General features: G+C 36.3%; 1 long non-coding RNA gene across 1 annotated transcript in view; it reads left to right on the plus strand.

Annotated features, from left to right (window-relative positions):
• Positions 1–15354, plus strand: part of LOC311601350 — a 78436-nt gene extending 63082 nt beyond the window's left edge. Inside the window, exon 3 of the long non-coding RNA XR_014780541.1 lies at positions 13889–15354. This is a non-coding gene — a long non-coding RNA (uncharacterized lncRNA). The remainder of the gene's footprint in view (positions 1–13888) is intronic.
• Positions 15355–16688: the final 1334 nt, after the last annotated feature.

The raw sequence follows: 16688 nt of genomic DNA on the forward strand, positions 1-16688 counted from the left end.
CATTGATCAACCAGCCTATTGCTGTGCTAGTACCATGCTGTTTTAATTACTGTTGCTCTATAGTACAGCTTGAGATCAGGTATGGAGATTCCTCCAGAGGATCTTTTACTGTACAGGATTGTTCTAAATGATATGTTATATTGAAATATAATTATATTACTTCCCCTTTTCTTCATTCCTATAATTTATCACATGTCTCCTCCCTCCAACCCTTGTCATGTGACTCGCTTCACTTCCCCTTCAGGTGATAGATTTTTCTTTGATTACCAGTGTTTTACACACACACACACACACACACACACACACACACACACACACACACACACACGTAGGCTTTGAACGTTTTCAAACCTACTTTATTTGAGGCTAGATAAAACTGTCCACTTAGGGGGAAGGGATCCAAAGGCAGGGAGCAGAGTAAGAGGTAGCCCTTGCTCCTTCTGTTAAAGGTCCCTTTTTTTGAAATGTTCTGTGCTATTATTTACTTCTATAGTTCATTGTTCATCTATGTGACAGTATCCTAACCAAGAGTTTTGCCTCACATGGTATGTGAATCAGCACATAGCAAACCATGATGCAGGGCAAGTATCATACAAAGAAGCTACAATGCATCTGTTAATTCTATTAGCGAGAAACCATTTGATTATTTCCATTTTGGGTCTATTTGGTGTTGTGCTCTTGTGAATATTTTTGACAGGTTTTATAGTGCAACTGTTTGTAGGACAAATAAGATTATAATCACTGGGTCATAGATTGTTTTGGGTTCCGATTTTCAAATGTAAGTCAAATGAGAAATGTTTCCTATAGGGTCTGTTATTTGAATATTTAGTCCCCAGTTCTTCTTGATAGTTGGGGAGGTTTAAGAAGAGCAGTGTTGTTGCAAAAATATGCCACTAGGGTCAGCTTAATACGTCACCCTACTTCCAGTTTGCTCTTTCTGCCTCCTGCTTAGAGTTGAAGAGGAGAGACCTCATATTTTTGCTCTAGCCACCACGACGATTGCTCACTGCTATGCCTTTCCACCATGATGGACTCTCACCTCTCTGCAACCATTAATCCAAATGAACTCCACCTTCTACAAGAAGTTGCCTTTGGCCATGGTGTTCTATCACAGCCCCAGAACATTAACTAAGAGAACAAGTAATGTCAAGATACTTTCCAAAAATGGTTGTTCTTTTTAGGGCTCCAAGGAATAAGAAATTTGAATATACAAAGGGTTTTAGAAAAAATAATCCTGTGAGAGCTAAAAGTGAAGGATGTATGTAAATATATCAATTTTTTGGGCCTTAATGCAGGTCTAGTACTGTGAATAACATATTTTTATTCCTGACAGTGGGGTAGTATGGATTTACACTTCAACTAGAAATATATGAATGCTGTTTGTCAGCATCCTTCTGACAATGACGTTAGACTTTTTAAATATTCACCAATATTTTGTATGTGAAATGATATGCAATTGTAGTTTTTTTCCATGAGTCATTTAAATTAACATCCAATATAATCAGGTTAATTGTGGAATTTTCCTATGTATGTGTCATACTTGGATCTAAGGTGTTTCTTTTGCCCTTTCCTGTGCCTCTTGTCCTCTTCTGGTGGTATCTTTCCCAGATAACACCCCCTTTTGCCTCCATGCCACATATATTCATTATCCTTTCTTCACCCTCTCTTAAGAGCTCTTTCTTATCTTTCATAATCCATTTCTAGTTTCATTACCTAAACACACACACACACACACATGTTCATTGAATTCTTTCATATAGTTATTCTCTTTCATTAAAATACTTTTTGTAATTGACTTATGAGGGCCTATAATGTCTTTTGGGGACTAACTATCTATATGTAAAATATGCCATAAATATCTACTACATTTGTGTCATCTTTCTCTACTCTGTTATTACATATTTTAATAAATTATTATGGAGTTCCATGTACTTGATTTTCCTAATCATTTTCAGATAGACTGTATCTTTTGACCTTGGATACTTTTACAGACCACATTAAACCTTTACTCCACTTAGAGTATTTTTAGTATGCTCTGACACAGGTTTTCAGTTTTACATCTTTGCTCACATGAATGACAATCATGTCAATACTATCTATTAAATTGTATCCCTCCACATGTTCTATTGAGTTTGTTGTGTCATGTGAGTTGCATTTGAGATTATCTATTCTGTTCCAAGAATACATTTACTCCAATGTCGGTTTTACAGTCTTGTATTGTAACTTAAATTCTGCCTTGATATTAATTGAGTATCTCACTACCTACAAGTTGTCCTCTTATCTTCATATGTATGCTATGACACATTCCTACTGTAACACATGTGTGTGTGCTCGCATCCACACTTACAAGTAAATAGATGTAATTAAAAATAGCAATGGCATTTTTCACGGAAGTAGAAAGACAATTTTAAAATTCACACAGAAGCACAAAAGACCCCCACATAGCCAATGCAATCTAACATATAAAGAACAGTGCTAGATACATTATTATTACTGATTTCACAACCTGCTGCAAAACCATGTAACCAAAACAGCATAGACCAATAAAATAGAAGAGAGCTCTTAGAATAAGTCTACACACCCAAAACCTACTAATTTACAACAAACATATTAGGATGGGATAGAGCTATTGCTAAGTGCCAGAAGACTGGAAGGGCTGCTACAAAGCAGCCTCCTCTGTACACAGCAGGACTGGTGCAGCAATGAGCTCTCAACAGCATAAGACCATAACAGTCAACATACCAGCATGAATGAGAAAGGCTCACAAAGCCCCACCTCTAGTTATAGAGCTACAGGAAGTTGGCAGGAACTAAGGCACAGAGAATTCATTTGAGACAACACAAAAATAAACCAACCCAGTAAAAAGGGCAAATGTTATTATTAGATTTTTTTCAAAGGAGAAAGTATAGATGGTGAAGGAGAGATAAGCTAAAATTGTTTAAAATGGGAATTCTTGCTATGTTTATATCTAGTCTCATCTTCAACTTTCCTATCACACTATAGGGTTGTTCTTCCTCCTGTGCCTTTATAATATTAAAGCATATCTTCTTGATGATAATGTTTCTCTTTGTATATACTTTGTATATACTCTAAATATACTTAACATTTTATCAATAAACTATCGAAGACTTCTGAGTCCAGTATAATGAATTACAGGGACTGATTTGATCCGGATACCTGAAATAATAATAAAAAAAAACCTAGGCTTTATAACATTGTTCTCCAAGATATTCAGCATTAAGTAATAAAGAACCATTATACCAGAAATGTATCCAATTATTGAAGATAATGTTTTTCACCTAAGGTCAACTGAGTATAGATATTAACGCCATCTAAACAATCTCTCCTCAGCAACATTAGATTTGTGTTCAATTGAATAGCTGGGTACAATAGCATATGCAAGACAGCATATAAAACTATGCATTACACTTAGCTAAAGTGTTTTGTACAATGATGACAAAACAAAAACTTTAAAATATTTCCTTTATATTTTGAGATTACAATTACATTATTTGTATCTTCCCTTTCCTCCTTCCAAACCCTTCCATGTATCCCTCCTCGTTATTTTAAAAATACATGCCCATTATTTTCATTAATCGTTGTTATATACATGGATATGTATGTGTAAATTTATATTAATAAATATGTAAATACAAAACAAAAAACTTTCAACATGCAAAAGCTGAAAGATTTCAATGTCAACACAATATCACTATAATATAGTTTTAAATAATTTCTTTTTTATTTTTATATAATACTTTTATTGATTATTTGGGAATTTCACATCATGAACTTTGATTTCACTCACTTGCCAGTCCTCCAAGGTCAGCCCCTTACCCTTGCAACCTTCCCCAAGTCTCCACTCCCGTGCTCCCCCAAAAAAGCAGAAAAAAAGAAAAATAGAAAAACAAAGTCCAATTTGTGTTGTCTGTATACTCACTGGAGCATGATTGAACTCCCAATGGACATCCCCTTAAAGAAAACTGAGTCCTTCTCCACCCACTCCCCCACCAGAAGCCATCAGTTCTGGAGAGCTACACTTCAGCATGCCAGTCACAATTTGTAAGAGTTCTCTTCAATGAATTTCTGTCTAGGCTGGTAATTTTTGTCACAGGCACTTTCTATGTCCTTCTTTCTCTCAACTGTGGGTCTTCAGTCATCTATACTACTGCAAAAGTAGGGTGGGGTTTTTTTCCTTTACATTCAGTGGGAGCACAGATCATGGCCTTACACATGATTTCTGGCAACAGCATGAACCATGTTCATCCACATGGTCTCTGATGTCAGCACTGCTATGGACCTCAATATGGTCTCTTGTGGCAGTACAGATCACAGACATCAACACAGTCCTTGTTCTGTTGCACTGGCCATAGGCTTTAACATAGCCCTTAGCAGCAGCATGGCCCACAAACAGTGATCATGTGGCTGGGCAGCATGTTGTGGACCTGAGTCTGCGTCTGCGTAAGTTCCAGGCTGCTATACACTACCTTGTTGGCCTTATTCAGAAAGGACAAAATCCCTTATCCACATACACTGTAGCCTTCTCTCATACCTATTTTCAACTCTCTAGTTCCACATCTTTCTACCGTGTATTCACTCCTTCACTCCATTCCTCTCTTTTCCATCTCTCCATTACATATTCATTGGTAGTAATGACATTGGAAACTGCAATGTGTTACTTAGTATACTTTTTTGCCCAAACAGCTTTACATACAAATATTCACTGTAATGAGTCGTTGATCTGGTTTAAGATTTCTAGTTTCTTAAACACCCTAAATACTGGACAATTGCTAAGGCTCATTTCAGATATCCTGCCCAGAGTCAGAGTGATATTGCACCTAGGCAGGGCTTCCATTGCTTGCAGAGAGCTCTGCTGCCCAAACCAGGCTGCCACACATCTCCCTGGCATCAGTGCAAGCAGCCCTGTGGCTTATCAGCACAATCTTTGTACTTGCAGCCTCCTGACTGAGATGCAGCAGCAAAAGGTATAGATTCATCATTTTCCACCACACAGGGCTATGTGCCACTATCTTTCTTAAAAGTTTTGTAAATCATCTTCCCATAAGCCTTGGTTTTATTTTCTTAGTTGTTCTGAAGCTGTTGCAGGCTCTGCAGACTCATTTTCTGCTGGCATGTCATCCTTCAGCACCTCCATGCATCTCTCAGACTCCTGGGATTCTGCTCTACTGGTGCAGTAGCAGCCCTAAAAGAATCTTCTCTCTTTCCTCCTTTTTGGGAGCTGGGGGCTGAACCCAGGACTTTGTTTTTGCTAGGTAAGCACTCTACCACTGAGCTAAAACCTCCACCCCAAGGATTTCTTCCAACAGAAGGAAAAGTATATCAGAGGCTTATTATATATGCACAAATAGGAGGTGTGACATCAAAATAAAAATGGAAAAGAGAATTAAAAGTATATTCATTCAGCACTGAAAGCCTTTAATCCTGGCACTTGGAAGGCAGAGGCAGGTGAATTTTTGTGAGTTTGAGGCAGCCTTGTCTACAAAGTGAGTTTCATGATAGCCAGAGCTACACACAAAAAAATGCTGTCTTGACCTCCCCAAAAAGAATACTTTAGAATTATAAACTCTAATTAGAATGATTTCCTGTGCTATATTCAAATTGGTGACATCTGTATAAAATATGCTGGAAATTAAAGGTATGTGCCATAAAACAATCCCAAGCAAGCATCACAATAGCATGTTATAACAGGTAATCAAACCAAAGATATAAAAAATCACTAATATGCTCTATTATTTTAAGTAAGGAAAAGAGCATTAAGAACTGATGGGAAATATATAACACAAATAAATACCAGTTAAAGCTAAATTTAAAGGATGTTCAGATAATAAGTTAAGTGTTAGCTAGAGTGGCTTATTAACATTTGTCAAAGTCTGTTTCAGAACAAATGATATTATGTCATATAAAGAACATAAATTCATGATGATAAAAATGGGGTTATATTCATTTAGAGGACATAATAGTGAGCTTAGTAACCGAGTTTCAAAACTCAAACCAAAAAAAAAAAGATTTAAAGGAGAAATTAACAATTTATAGTTATATATTTCAACATTCCTATGTCAATAATTGACAGAGCTAGTAGACAGAAAATCAATGTGATTATTGGTATTTGAATAGCACTCTCATCTTATCTAACCTAATTGGCATTTATAAAGTATTCCACTAAAGAACAGCAAAATACAGAATTTTTCAGTGTACACAGAATACTTACCAAGGTAAGTTATATATATTTGGTCATGAATTTCAACTACATAAATTATATTATGTTGTCTGGCAAGAATAGAACTAAATAAGAAATCCATGGTGGAAATAGAACTGGAAAAACCTTCAACAATTTGCAAGTAAATAACATACTTCTAAATATTTGATGGATTAAATATTTATTAAAGGAAGAATTATGAGGTATATGCAGTTGATAAGGAAATTACATCAATTTTTGTGATAAAACTCTGGTAGAATCTACAGATAAATTTATAAGCATTAAACAATGTACATTAGAAAAGAGGAAAATCGACATAAGCTAAATTAGTACAAGGTAACCTAAGGTGATCTACCAAAACTAAAATTAAGCAGAAAAATTGGAACAATAAAGGCTGAATGAGAAATTAGAATAATAGAAAAGAGTAATTTTTAAACTTTATAGAAAATAAAAACTGAAACATTTCCTTGACATTGGTAAAAATGGATACATTTATAGCTGGCTACTGGGCCAAGAGACAAATGATCAATTAGGAATGACAAAAGTGACAAACATTCAGACGTTCTCAAAATATAATAGCTTGCTTTTTTTTTAAAGTATAGATAATATGGAAAACATATATAAAACAAAAAATTTTCTTCTATGTTTTATTATAGTTATCATTATTGTGTATGTGCCTGTGTGCAAGTGCATGTGTGTGCATGCACGTGTTCGCACAATAAATGTGGGGTGGCATAAGGAAGACTGAAAAAATGGGTAAGCTGTTTCTTACCTGCTTTGTGCTCTAGGGATTGGAATGGGTCTCAGGTTTGTATGCCAAGTATTTTTTTACCTGCTGAGTCATTTTCTTGATCCAAATGGAGTTTCTCGTTAATAAATTTTATGATTTAGATATAAAATGTTTGCGCTAGAGATGTAATTCAGTAGCATACTACTTGCCTAATGTGACCCTAGGTGGTGGGTTTATTCTTCAGCTCCACACCATAAAAAAATTAAACAAAACAAAAAGATAGATATAAAGTGCTCCTGGAAAGGCTGTGTGCTAAGGACTTGGTCATCACTCTGTGAGACCTTTAGCGGTTGGTGCAACCATTTATATGGGGGGTGTGTTCGAAGGAACTGGGGTTACTGTGCTATTCTCTCCCTCGCTCCCTTTCTTCCTTCCTCCCTCCCTCTCTCCCACCCACCTTTCCTCTTTGCTTCCCCTTTCTTTCTTCACTTCCCCTTTCCCTCCCTTTCTCTAATCAGTTATATAATATATACTACTATATATTATATATGTATATGTATATATAATATATGCATAATATATATGCGTGTACACTTTGAGAAAACTGAAGAGGAACTATGTACTTTCCAATGTGTTCCTATGATGCTAAAATGATTCTAATAACAAAACCTAACAGGTATTACTAATGAATTCAAACATTGTATATCTGTCACAAGTACAAATGCAAAAATTTTAGTCACACTCTTAGAAACTTTGATCAAACATTATATAAGATAGTAATGCATTGTGACAAAATGAAATTTCAGAATTTGTCTAACATCTGAAAAATAGTCAATGGCATCTATCACGCTAATGAGATATTGAAGAAGAGTTATTACCTCAGTAGATGCATGCAACACAGCTGACTAAGTGTTTGGTTTGCTAAACCTATAAATAGGAAGGTAGAGGTTCTTATAATATAATAAGGAAAGTAAACAAAATCAAAAGTATATAGATGTGAGATGGAAATTAGAATCTTTATTTGCACATGATTATGTAGGAGTGGAATCTATTATGTAAATGGTATTAGAACTAATGTGAATTTAACAGATGCAAGATGCATGTGCAGAGATTCATGACAGTTCTATACAGTCATAAAGATGAAACGAATTGAAGTTAAAAGGCAGTATTGTTTATGATAACATCAAAGATATATGGGACTACATTTAGCAAAACATAAAAAAAAACAATTTGGGTATATTGTCATCATAATAATATTAAGCCCTCTAGTTGTTGAATATGAATGATCTTTTCATTTCTTTAGTCCTTTAATTTCTTTTCACAATGCACTCCAGTTTTCACAGCACATATTCTGAGCTCCTTTTGATAGATTCATTCCTGAATATTTTATTCTTCTTTACAGTATTTAGAAATGGAATTTCTTAATTTATTTTTCACATTGTTCATTGCTCATGAAGAGAAACACAATTGATTTTTGTATATTGATATTCTACTCTTCAAAATTGCTAAGGCCATTTATTATCTCTCGTATTTTTTATGCATATTCATTTCAATTTCTATATGTAAAATCCTTTCCCATTTAAACAAGGGTAGTGTTACTTCTTCTGTTGCTATCTGGATGCAATTATCATGTAATATGGGATAGAAGTAGGGAACTTAAGCTTATTTTTCTTGTTCCTGATCTTAGAAGACAGACATTGCTTCTCAACATTATGTATGATATCATCTATAAGGTTTTTATGGATACATTTTTATTAAGGTGATGAGGCCCCATTATATTCTACGTGTCTTGAGAATTTTCACAAAACATTATGTAGCTCATATTTTTGCCCCACTCCTTAATTCTTTAACTGAAATTCTACCTCACAGTGTAATGATATTAAGAGACTGGCTTTAAACAAAGCATTTTGCTAACAATCTTATAACGCATTTGTGCCCTTATAAAAAGGAAGCTCAGAAAAACCTTAGTGTCTTCACTATGTGATAACACAATGTTAAGATGGCAGTGTGCAATCAGGAAAAGATCCCTTGTGTGAATTCTATTGTACAAACACTCAGATATTGGAGTATCCTTTTCCAAAATACTTTTCCAGTTAGAAACAAATTTATTGTGTATATGCTTCTTAGTATGTGGAGTTTTTTTAAAATAGAAAACCAAAATTACTAAGACATGAAATGAATTTTACTTCCTTTTAATATAGTGAGGTCCTGTGTTATGTGGAGATGTCTGGTTTTCTTTGTTTATTCTATTACTAGGTGTATTACATTGATAATAAATCTACTGTGCATTCCTATAATAAATTCTTATTAGTTGTGGTTTGCAATTCTTTCTATAAACTGCTCTATTAGATTTACTAGTATTTTTGGTAATTTTTCTATCTCTAGCCTTCTACTTGTACATTATCTATTTTCAAGCGGTGCACACTCTCCCTCAAACATATCACTTCGCCTGCTGTCTGGAGTTCCTCACCTCTTATCCTCTTTTCAACTCACTGTCATGATCACACCACTTTGCAGAAACTGTCCTTTACAAGATTATCTGTAAGCTAAGGTCATTAAATCCAAGGAACACTTTTGTGCCCTTGTATTACTTAATTTCTAACATGTTGGACATAGCTGACTACACTTTTTTTTGAAACATTTTCTGTCTTTGATGTTCATTACACTACACTCTTCTGCTTTTCCTCCTACAATAGTGGTTGAATTTCTTCAACTATTTTTGAACTCTAGTTCTTTTTGTTTTCTTTTTAAAAAACATTTAGCTTTTTGAGAATTTTGTACAATGTGTTTTGATCATATCCATTCCTTCTTGCTCTTCCTAGATACGCCCACTTCCCCATTAATGCATCAGTGGTCATGTCTTTCCATACCAGCCATTACTGTAGCTCCCAGGGTTCATAGCTGGGTATGGTTGACAATTGCTTTTTCCCTCCAGTAGTGGCATAGCATCTTCCATGCCTGTGAAAGCTAGCAAGTAGGGATGAGGCTTTCAGTTCGGTTCCAGCTTGATACCATATGTTTTATGATCCAAATATGTTATGTCTTCAGTTATAGAGTCTTGCTTCTTGAGTGTAACCAAAAGCATTTTTTATAATCTGTACTGTTTGAGAAAGTCTATGGTACTTCAGTGGTCAAAAACTGCAAAAGAAGGAACTAATTCTATCTCTTGTGTCTAGTAGTGGCATTGCGGCCTCATTATAGTTTACCTTCATTTTAACTTTTTGTGTGTATGTGTATGTCAGGGATACACACATACATACATACATACATACATACATACATACATACATACATACATATATAAAGGCTTCCTCTGTGTAATAGCCTTGGCTGTCCTGGAACTTGTAGATCAGGCTGGTTTTGAATTCAGAGATCCGCCTGTCTCTGCCTCCCCAGTGCTGGGATTAAAGACATACACCACCTTGCCATGCAATTTTAAAAATTAAAATACAATTACAAAATTTTCTCCCTTCCCATGCCTTCATCTATTCCTTCCCATGTCTCTTTTTACCTTACAAGTTGATTGACTCTTTATCTTTATTATTGTTACACACACACACACACACACACACACACACACACACACAAACTGATACATCTGTTTAGTGTTTTCTGTGTATATATTTTCAGGACTGTCCACTTGGTATTGTATAACCATTAATTAGGGGGCTCATATCTCAGGAAGACTAACTTTCCCACTCTTAGAACTCTTAAATTTCCTGCAGTTTTTTGTTGTTGCTGTCATTGTTCTTCCAAGAGAGGGGCCTCATGAGATTTTCTTCTCCCACATAGCATGTCTATTGGGGGTGTCATTTTTCCAGTCTTGATTAGGAAGCCATATAGTTGAGGTGTCACTAGTATTTCAAGGAGACACAGTCTCACAGCAGACTTCCTGGTCCTCTGGCTCTTATCTTTTCTCTCACCCTTTCACACCATTACCTGATCATTAGGTGTAGGAGTTGTGTTGTAGATGTTTCTACTGCAGCTGGGCCCCCTGTGGCCAATTGTTCCCTGCATTTTGATCACATCTAATTTCGTGCACTGCAAATAGAACCTTCCTTGATGAGGAATGAGAGCTGCACTTATCTGTGGGTATAGGGATAAGTTAGACATTATGCTGGTCTAGTAAAGTAGCAGTGCTAGATTTTCCTCTATGTTCTATGATCCCACTAGCACCAGTAATTAGCTAGATTTCTAGTAATAGTCATGAATTCCTTTCTGTTGAGCAGGCCTTACATCCAATTAGAGTGCTGTTGGTTACCATTAAGATGTAGTTGTCACTATTGTATCCTTTGGTATATCTTTAAGTGATGGTCATTGTTCTGGTTTGTAGGCATCAAATCTTGGTAGATTTATTGATTGTTTCTCACCTTTGGCAGATTGTACAGCACCTCTGGTACTTTGAAAGTTAGACTTCATGAAGGACAATTTCAAGTCAGATCCAACTTGAATCTTCTGAGATATGTGTTTGAAGAGTGTGATGTCTTCAGCAGTAAGCACTTAACCTTCAGCCTCTGGGAGGCAACGGAGGACAACAGAAATAGCTTATACTATTTTAGGAGTCTCTTGGACTTCCCTGACCAACAACTTAAAAGGGGGGTTTGCATATCTGTTACTGGGGTTTTGTTAGATACATATCTATGGTTCTTGTGGGAAGCAGTATAATCTCAAGTGACGTGAAGTCATTTTGTAAGTATAAAATAATAATAGTAAGTATAAAATAATGGTGGTATTTACTTCTTCCTTCCCTCTCCTTATCTTTGGACCTCCCTCCATTCTCCTCAATTAATTCTCCCCCCATATATACAATGTAATATTATTTAGCTGTAAGGAAACATGACACCATGAGACTTTCAGGTAACTGAATGAAGGGGTAACTATTAAATGTTTATATTTTAATGCTGATTATTGTTAAAAAAATATATATCTTTGGCTTGAGTGTTCTTCCATGAATTGTATCTTCTTGCTCCAACAAACACACAAATAAAAACAAAGCCTATATGTGTAGTGGCTAGGTGGCTCGGTCGGTAAACTGTATACCACGTAGGTATGAGGACTGTGCTGTCTAGAGTCATCTGAACCAAAGTAACCTCGGTTGAGAAATGCCTCTATAAGATCAGGCTGGAGGTAAGATTGGAGAGTATTTTCAAATTAGTGATTAATGTGCAAAAGCCCAGCCCATTGTGGGTGGTGTCACTCCTGGAAAGGTGCTCCTGGGTTCCATAAGAAAGCAGAGTAAGCAAGCCTTGAGAAGCAATCTAATAAGCAGCACCCATTCATGGCTTCTGCATCAGCTTCTGCCTTTAGGTTCCTGTCCTATTTGAGTTCCTGTCCCAACTTACTTCATTGATGGAGTAAGATGTGGAAGTATAAGCCAAATAAACCACTTCCTCCTCAAGTTGCTTTTGATAATGGTGTTTCATCACAACAGTAGTAACCCTAACTAAGACACAAATTTGTACCAGGGTAGTGGGGTATTGCTGTGACAGAGTTGACCATGTTGTTTTGGGAATGATTGTGGAAAGAGTTTGGAACTTTGAATTAGAAAAGCCATTGAGTGTTCAGAGCTTAGTGTAGTGTAGAAGCAGTGCAGATGATGGAGGCCTGGCTTGCAAAGTTTTAAAGGGGAGCAAAGACATCTATGGGGCCTTTTTATATGAAGCACCTGTGGTGTCTGGTCACCTGGAGCTGAAGGATTGGCTGTGATTAACAAACTACCAAACCCAACAAAGTAGTCTTTACTTTACTAAGATAGTTGATACTAGCCACCAGGAGCTGAGAAATAGCAGTAATTAAGAAGAGACCAGCATCACTGAGGTGAAATCTTCTGGGAAGTGTTTTCTCAGGGTCAGCACACAGAATCTGTGCTCCAGAAGTGGCCAAGGTTGTACCTTGTGCTGGCAGCTGAGTTTGGTAGTGAACGTGTCAGTCAGGTGGTGCTGGTTTTGAAGGCATGATGGGGTCATGGAGAACAGCTGAGGTGTGGCTCTGAGAGAGGCCAGGAGAGCCACTGGAGAAGGTGCGGCCTCAGTAGCAGTTAAAGACCCAGAATTGAAAGAATCAGGCAAAGAAGTTGAGGCTTGGCACCGTGAAAAGAGCCCAGGAGAGGCTATTGGTGACAGTACAGCTCTGTTGCAGCATAGCCCCCAGCATTCTGGAGATGCCAGTATCACGAGACAACCTCCAAGAACAGCAGCAGCAGTGGAGTGGAGCCAGCTGGAGCTGAGAGGGCAAGCTGTGTGTGCTGCAGAGGGAGGAGCTGGAGAAGGGACCCAAGTCCTTGGAGGAACCCAGAAGATGGTGGGCGGATCCTAGACATTGTATATTGTGTTATTTACACCGTTTGGAGTTTTGGTTTTGCTTTGATATGATTGTGACTGTGTTCTGATTCTTCCTTCTTAAAGTAAAGTATTTAACTTAATTTTAATTTGTATGGGAGTCTACAATTGAGAAATTTTGAATTTTTAAAAGAAATTGTGTATTTTCCAAGAGACTGGGTATTTTTAAGGGACTGAATATTTAGTGTGTTTGAATTTGTAAGACCATGGAACCTTTAAAGTCATTATTTATGTTCTTAATGTGAGATGTTGTGGATGAATATGAAAACAAAGTTTGTGGTTTAACAATGACGTACTTGTGTGTCAAGTTGACAAGGGGTCAATTGTGCCGGCAAGTTTTATGTCAAGTTGACACAAGCCAGAGTTATTTGGGTACAGGAAATTCTAAGTGAGAAAATGCTCCCAGCAGACTGGCCTGTAAGCAAAACTTTGGTGAATTTTTTTTGATTGATGATTGATGTGGTAGTGTCCAGCTCAGTGTGGGAGATACCACTCTGGGAAGGTTAGTTCTGCATTCTATAAGTAAGCAGGCTGAGCAAGCCATAGGAAGCAATAAAGTAAGCAGTATTCTTCTATGACCTCTGCATCTGCTCCTGCCTCCAGGTTCCTGCCCTGTTTGAGTTCCTTTCCTGACTTCCTTGGATGATGGACTATGATGTTTGAACGTAAGCCAAATAAAATGTTTCCTCCTCCAAGTTGCTTTGTTAACAGCATTTCATCACAACAACAGTAACCATAATTAAGACAAGGACCCAAGTTCAGATATCCATCACACACTTAAAAAGCCCAATGTGATATGGTGACATGTGCCTACAATTTTGACATAGAGGAGATGAAGAGAGAAGATCACTGGTAATTGCTGGCCAACCTGTCAATAAGGTGGCCTAAGACAAAGAAGGCCACCAAAGTATGTTAGTTACATACAGTGCAAATATATTTTTCCATCATATTTTCTTTGGGATATTTCACAGCGAACCTCCATCTTTCCTTGCCACATATATTTTTGAGGGGAGAGTCTCAATGCATGCATTAGTTTCTAAAAAGTGAAATAGGAGATCTCACACACTTTCGTGGAAAACAGTGACAATTAACAGTGATGATATTTCATAAACCTACATCCACAGGCATCAAGGATCTCTGATAATGGTCCTCAAAAGGGTGGGATATTTATTCCTGGAATACTCACAGCAGCTAGAACTCACCCTTAGATCCTTGAAGTTATAGACTGAGGCTTGAACACATTCTATACTATTTTATACATCAATGTCAGCATAACAAAGATAGAACAGATGAGCCCTAATATTTAAGTGAACCTGTCTCAGATAACCATGCCATCCAGCCTGGAAAATTATTTGTCTTTAGTCATTCCAGTTCTCAAAGTATGGGTGTGATTTATTATTAATGATGCTCCTATTATAATCTGTCATTTTCTTGGCCAATGTGCTTGAAAGAGTCTCTGAGTCACTGCCCTGAATCTGAATCCCTCCAGACACTCTCTGGGATGAATTAAACATTGATGGTCTCTAGGCCATGAACTTTTTGCTTCTCCGTGCCAGTAGTGATATTTCACAGATTGTGGGGTCAAATCCATTTATCAGCTGATGTCTGATGATCTTGGCAGGATCCTGCACAGCTAAGCGTAAGAAAACTGTGTAATGATGTAGTCAGGGGAGTAATTAATGCTCAAGAAATGACCTTCATATTTTTGTAAAGAGAACTTTCAGAGACATTCGGTATTTGCAATTAGTGATGCACTGGCAGTTGTTGTTTTGAAGGTAATGTACAAACACGACACCATGTGCCTGGCTCTTAGATACGGTAACACAGATCAGAGGAAGGTTTCATCATGATGGTGACTTCTTCCCATGTGCCAGAATGCTTCCCTGGCAGCGGATCCAGAGCTTTGCTGAGAGTTGATTGATGATCAAGGCATCAGTGCTTTCCACCTTTCCAAAAGTGGAAAAGCTATTAGTTACTAGACTCCTAGTAAATGCTAGGCACGAAGTGTTATCTTTTATGTGTATTATTCAATAAATGTTTGAGAATAACATTACCAGGTAGATGCTTTTTCCTCCTTATTTAGTTAATACTTCTATAGCAAAAAATTGATTTCCTTTTTTCAATAGCTAAAGAAAAATTACACAGTGATATGAACAGATACAGAAAATGGCATAATTCAACAATCATTTAGGCTTAACCTCAACAAACTAAGAACGAAGAGGAAAGAACTCCTTTAACCTAAGGTTTTTAAGAAAAATATTTCTCCATGACCATGTGATTTTTATTACTCCTTTGAATGTTGTGATGAAATTCCTGGGAAATATGGAACAAGAAAATGAAATAAATATATAAAAGAGGGAAGGAAGCAACTGTCTTCCTTTGCAGAGGTATGAGCTATGTAGACAATCTAAAGGAACTGACAAAAATGTTTATAAATAAGGGGCAAGTATAACATGGTTTTAGAACACAGGTTTGGATTGAAAATTCCATTTTCCTGTATTTCAATAATGTAAAAAAAATAGAACTTGGTATTAAAACATTGATTTTTTTTTGGTCAGCATATTAGTTCATCCCAATATTATATGTTCAAAATGCCCTTAAGCAAAAATCTAATGAGTGACTTTTTGAATCTCAAAATACTGAATTTAAAATTGTTATGGAAAGGCTAAAACTCCAGAACAATGTGATAAAATATAATATATTGTGTACAAGATTAAAGAACAAGTTCAGAAAAGTGACAGTATTCAATTTCGAGGCTTAAAATAAAGTTATAGTAATCAAAGTAATGTGATATTGATGAAAAATGAGACAAGTGGATCAGTGGAAAAGAATATAGAGCCCATAATAATACATACACAAGTACATGTGCGTGCACACACACACACACCACTTTTTGTTACTTTTGTTTAGAGTTGTGATTTTGAAATCACTCAACATATCTTTCAATAGGTAAATGAATAGTATATTTAGATAATGGGCTGTTATTCAGTACTAAAAAGAAATGAACCAAATACAAGAATTGGCTTAGTTGAAAATCAATGGAAGAATGGACAAAGATAATAAGGAGTATTTACAAAGAAAACCTTTACTCAACCATAAAGAATGAAAATTTGTCATTTGCAGAAAAAAAATGATTGGAACTGAAGAGCATCATTTTAAGGGCAATGAGCTAGTCCCATAGATATAAAAGTAAAAGAGAGTATTAAAAATGTAGAAGGTGAAGAGAAAAAGGAGATGGATAGAGATAAGAGGAAGAAGAATATGGGAGAATATGATCAAAGACCATTATACGCATGTATGAAAATTTCATAATGTGATACTATACTTTGCATAATTAATATATGCTAATATAAAAAAAGGAGTTATCAAGCCACAAAATGCATAGAAAAAAACTTGAATGCAC

Source organism: Acomys minous (assembly GCF_964271855.1).
Source record: "Acomys minous genome assembly, chromosome: 7".
Taxonomy (NCBI): domain Eukaryota; kingdom Metazoa; phylum Chordata; class Mammalia; order Rodentia; family Muridae; genus Acomys; species Acomys minous.